The sequence below is a fragment of the Penaeus japonicus genome, unplaced genomic scaffold (assembly GCF_977035675.1).
Source record: "Penaeus japonicus unplaced genomic scaffold, GWHDUDI00000001_assembly GWHDUDI00000034, whole genome shotgun sequence".
In the NCBI taxonomy this organism is placed as follows: domain Eukaryota; kingdom Metazoa; phylum Arthropoda; class Malacostraca; order Decapoda; family Penaeidae; genus Penaeus; species Penaeus japonicus.
The window spans coordinates 11,500,753-11,505,752 of record NW_028234436.1 but is presented as its reverse complement, the minus strand read 5'-3'; the positions used below and the strand labels follow the sequence as shown (position 1 = coordinate 11,505,752).

The window sequence follows — 5,000 nt, the reverse complement described above, 5'->3', positions numbered from 1 at the left end:
TTCCCTCCTCCTCCTCCCTCCCTCCTTCCCTCCCTCCCACCCTAGTACCCCCCCTTCTCCTTCCCTCCCTCCCCCTCCCCCCGTCATTCACCCCCCTCCTCCCCCCTCTAGTGCCCCTGACCCTTCCCCCAGTACCCCTCTAGTACTAACCCTCCCCCCAGTACCCCTCCAGTACCCCTCACCCCCCCTCCTCCCTCCAGTACCCCTCACCATTCCCCCAGTACCCCTCCAGTACCTTTGACCCTTCCCCCAGTACCCCTCCAGTACCCCCTCCCCACTCCCCCCCGTACCCACCATGGCACCCATCCCCGCTCGCTTCAACTTGGCACCCGCCGCAAGGGAAACTCGGGCAGCGGTGCCAAGACAAGGGAGGCAGGAAAGGTGCCAGATGAAGAGGCACTCTCGACGCAGGTGTGGCAGTTGCTGATCAGAAAGTGGTGAAGACGGGCGTCGAGCAGGTGAAGCTTCGAGGATTTGAGGTGAATTTCGATGGTGGTTGAGGTTGTATGTTTGATGGGGAGTGTGGTGATTGTGGTGAATTTTGGTTGAGAGTGTGGTGAATTCCGGTTGAGACTGTGGTGAAATTCGATGGTGGTTGAGAGTGTATGTTTGATGGTGAGTGTGGTGAATTTTGGTTGAGAGTGTGGCGAGTTCCGGTTGAGACTGTGGTGAAATTCGATGGTGGTTGAGAGTGTATGTTTGATGGTGAGTGTGGTGAATTTTGGTTGAGAGTGTGGCGAGTTCCGGTTGAGATTGTGGTGAAATTCGATGGTGGTTGAGGTTGTATGTGGTGTTTCGGGTTGAATGTTTGATGGTGAGTGTGGTGAATTTTGGTTGAGATTGTGGTGAAATTCGATGGTGGTTGAGGTTGTATGTTTGGTGGTGAGTGTGGTGAAATTCGATGATGGTTTGATGGGGAGTGTGGTGAATTTTGGTTGAGAGTGTGGTGAAATTCGATGGTGGTTGAGGTTGTATATGGTGTTTGGGGTGGGATGTTTGGTGGTGAGTGTGGTGAATTTTGGTTGAGATTGTGGTGAAATTCGATGATGGTTTGATGGGGAGTGTGGTGTATGGGATGTGCTGTTTGATGGTGAGTGGGAATTCCGGTTGAGAGTGTGGTGATATTCGATGGTGGTTGAGGTTGTATGTTTGGTGGTGAGTGTGGTGAATTCCGGTTGAGATTGTGGTGATATTCAATGGTGGTTGAGGTTGTATGTTTGGTGGTGAGTGTGGGAATTCCGGTTGAGAGTGTGGTGATATTTGATGGTGGTTGAAGTATGTGGTGTTTGGGTGGGATGTTTGATGGTGAGTATGATGAATTTCGATTGTGAGTGTAGTGTTTGTGGCTGAATGTTAATGGTGAGTGTGATGAATGTTGGTAGTGTTTGGGGTAAATGTTGAATGGGAGTGAATCCATATGGTGCTTGTGATGACTCTCTATGGTGTCTGTGGTGAGTCTGTATAGTGAATCGAGCCCCCACTGAAGTGATGAAATATAAGATAATAGAAACTACAAATAAAGTGTGGTGAAGGCGATCAAAAAATACGTGTAGAAAGGACTCAACATAGAAAAGACTTGTCAGGACATGTTCTGAACGTGTTTTTTGTTTGCTTGTTTTTTTTGCGGTGGTGCGTTGTGGCTTTATAAGATATATATGATGCCAAAAACTTTGAAAAATATAGGATGTGAATAAAACATATTACGAAGAGGAATTCAAAAAAATATATACTGAATTATGAAAATAAAAGAAAAGGAAAATTGACCACGAAAATGATTGAAAAGGAAACTATATTACGACAATGAAAAAGAAAAAGAAACAAGAAAATATATCACGAAAATGAAAAAGAAAAACAAACAATCATAAGACGAAAACAAAAGAAGAAAAAAAAAGATGTATCACAAAAATAAAAGGACACAAAGGATTAAATCATATTGCTTTTTACACCCGTGAAGGCGTCAGCAGACTTTCCACTCATTGTCAGCAAACTTGAACGTATCCTAACCGCCAGACACTTCGAGCGGTGTCAGCACATGGTGTCGTGGAGTGACGGGTGGAGGGAGGGAAGGAGGATGGGAGGGGGGTGGAGGGAGGGAAGGAGGATGGGAGGGGGGTGGAGGGAGGGAAGGAGGATGGGAGGGGGTGAAGGAGAGGGAGGGGGGAGGATGGGAGAGGGGTGAAGGAGAGGGGGGGAAGGATGGGATGGGAGAGGGAGGGGGGAGGATGGTAGGGAGGGAGGAAAAGGAGAGGGAGGAGGGAATGGGAGGGGGGTATAGGAGAGGGAGGGAAGGAGGATGGGAGGGTGGTGAAGGAGAGGGAGGGGGGTATAGGAGAGGGAGGGAAGGAGGATGGGAGGGTGGTGAAGGAGAGGGGGGGAAGGATGGGATGGGAGAGGGAGGGGGGAGGATGGTAGGGAGGGAGGAAAAGGAGAGGGAGGGGGGAATGGGAGGGGGGTATAGGAGAGGGAGGGGGGTAAAGGAGAGGGAGGGAGGAAAAGGAGAGGGAGGGGGTATAGGAGAGGGAGGGAAGGATGGGATGGGAGAGGGAGGGAAGGAGGATGGAAGGGGGGTGAAGGAGGATGGGAGGGGGGAGGATGAGAGGGAGGGAGGGAAAGGAGAGGGATGGAGGGAGGATGGGTGGGGGGTAAAGGAGAGGGAGAGGGAAGGATGGGAGGAGGGTAAAGGAGAGGGGGGAGGGAGAGAGGGAGGGGAGGATGGGAGGGGGGTGAAGGAGAGGGAGGGGGGTATAGAAGAGGGAGGGAAGGAGGATGGGAGGTGGGTGAAGGAGAGGGAGGGGGGATGGGAGGGGGGTGAAGGAGAGGGAGGGAGGGGGGGATGGGAGGGGGTGAAGGAGCGGGAGGGAAGGAGGATGAGAGGGATGGAGGGAGGATGGGTAGGGGGTAAAGGAGAGGGAGAGGGAAGGATGGGAGGAGGGTAAAGGAGAGGGGGGAGGGAGGGGGAGGATGGGAGGGGGTGAAGGAGAGGGAGGGAGGAGGATGGGAGGGGGTTAAAGGAGAGGGAGGGGGAGGATGGGAGGGAAGGAAGATGGGAGGGGGGTGAAGGAGAGGGAGGGAGGAGGATGGGAGGGGGGTAAAAGAGAGGGGAGGATGGAAGTGGGGTAAAGGAGAGGGTGGGGGGGGATGGGGGGAGGGAGAGAGGAAGGGGGAAGGTGAAAGGCGAGGGAGGGAGAGAGGGAGGGAGGGAACCTCCCCCCCGCTCCCCCTGGCCCTCTCAGTTGGTACTTTGATCTCTGTGTAAGAAGACCCCACCCGCGGCAGGTCTATTATTTTCCTTGTTTTCGACTGTTTTCTTGTGTTTTATATATATTGTTCTTTTTCTATCTCGGATTATGCTTGTTTGACTATCTGGTTCTGTCACTTTTGTTCTGTTTTTCTGTTTTTATTTATGTTCGTCTATTTCTATCTCTATCCATCTCTCTCTCTCTCTCTCTCTCTCTCTCTCTCTCTCTCTCTCTCTCTCTCTCTCTCTCTCTCTCTCTCTCTCTCTCCCTCTCTCTCTCTCTCTCTCTCTCTCTCTCTCTCTCTCTCTCTCTCTCTCTCTCTCTCTCTCTCTCTCTCTCTCTCTCTCTCTCTCTCTCTCTCTCTCTCTCTCTCTCTCTCTCTCTCTCTCTCTCTCTCTCTCTCTCTCTCTCTCTCTCTCTCCCTCTATCTCTCTCTTTTCCCCTCTTTCTCACGCACGGAGCCTGACCCACCCCCCGGCTCCCCCCAAGCCCACTCTTGTCCCTTTAGTTGGTACCTTGGTCTCTGTGCAGGAAGGCTTCATCCGCGGTAGGTCCGGTGTTTCCTTGTTCTCGACTGTTCTCTTGTGTTTAATACCACAAAATGGTATCGGTGGATTCCTCTTAACCTCTATTATCCATAAATGATCGATTTTACCCGCGATTACCCCCCTGTACCCCGAAATTAGGTCTTAAATAGGAGGAGAGGTCACTAGGTAAACATTAGGTCATACGACTTTCATCCTGCATTTGTAAACAATCGACTTATATCTCTCTGTTTTACTTGATGTTCACTTCTTCGAAAGAAGAGCCATATATCGGAAAACAATTTAATGATGTTTTGTTTTTCTATAGGCGACAGCCAATCAGAGCCACCCTTGGATCGACTGGCCAATCACAGTGCTTTCATGTTTCTTATTATTTGCGAACCCGCGAATCGGAGCCTTCGGGCGAGTTTCGTGTCGGTTGTTGCATCGTGAAGACGTGTGTGTGTGTGTTTGCGGTATTGCTTCTGGTACGGGATATACATTAGCGACACGGGATACACATAGACGAAAGTCGTCATCGTAAAATAAGGAAAAATAGCAAGATCCGCGTAAGGTAAGATAAAAACTCCCGAAAACCAAGGTACGTAGTACGAAGTGCTATAAAAAAGGGGAGTCTATGGGTGAGCGAAGCCGCCTCGATCCCCCCCCCCCCTTGGCTAGTGCTAACTTCATGTCTAGATAAAGTTAGATTGGTCAATAGGTTAGAATTTCGTAGACAAAATACCCCGAAAACCGCGCAGTGAAAACTCCCGCCAAAATCCCTTTGTGCGATCGCTATGCACACGGTACCCCATGGGGGTGAGAAAACCGTAAATAAACCGCATTTTTAACATTTTCATTTTACAATAGGCAGGTTTAAGATTAAACTAAGGTACATATGTGTCATATATCACAGAGTGGCCGGTGTCAACTCACAGTGTCCAGTGTCAACTCAGAATGACCGTTGTCAACCCACAGTAGCCGGTGTCAACTCAGAGTGGTCGGTGTCAACTCAGAGTGGTCGGTGTCAACTCAGAGTGGCCGGTGTCAACTCAGAGTGGTCGGTGTCAACTCAGAGTGGCCGGTGTCAACTCAGAGTGGTCGGTGTCAACTCAGAGTGGCTGGTGTCAACCCACCGTAGCCGGAGTCAACTCAGAATGCCTAGTATGGCCGGTGTCAACTCAGAGTGTCCAGTGTCAACTCAGAATGGCTGGTGTCAACACAGAGTGTCCAGTGT

At 50.6% G+C, this 5,000-nt stretch overlaps 2 protein-coding genes across 4 annotated transcripts in view; one reads left to right on the top strand and one right to left on the bottom strand.

The window, feature by feature from the left end:
* The window catches only part of LOC122247341 (uncharacterized), a 127,961-nt gene that overhangs the window by 16,606 nt on the left and 106,355 nt on the right, over positions 1 to 5,000 (bottom strand). The gene's annotated exons all lie outside the window — the stretch shown is intronic.
* The window catches only part of LOC122247340 (BTB/POZ domain-containing protein 6), a 108,385-nt gene that overhangs the window by 7,416 nt on the left and 95,969 nt on the right, over positions 1 to 5,000 (top strand). Inside the window, exon 1 of one of the 3 annotated variants that reach the window (XM_043006562.2) lies at positions 353 to 479. The exons of 1 other annotated variant lie outside the window; for it this stretch is intronic. The gene's annotated coding sequence lies outside the window, so the exon portion shown is untranslated. Of the gene's footprint in view, positions 1 to 352; positions 480 to 5,000 lie in introns of those variants that run through there. One more of the 3 variants, XM_086530808.1, reaches the window with a different exon arrangement.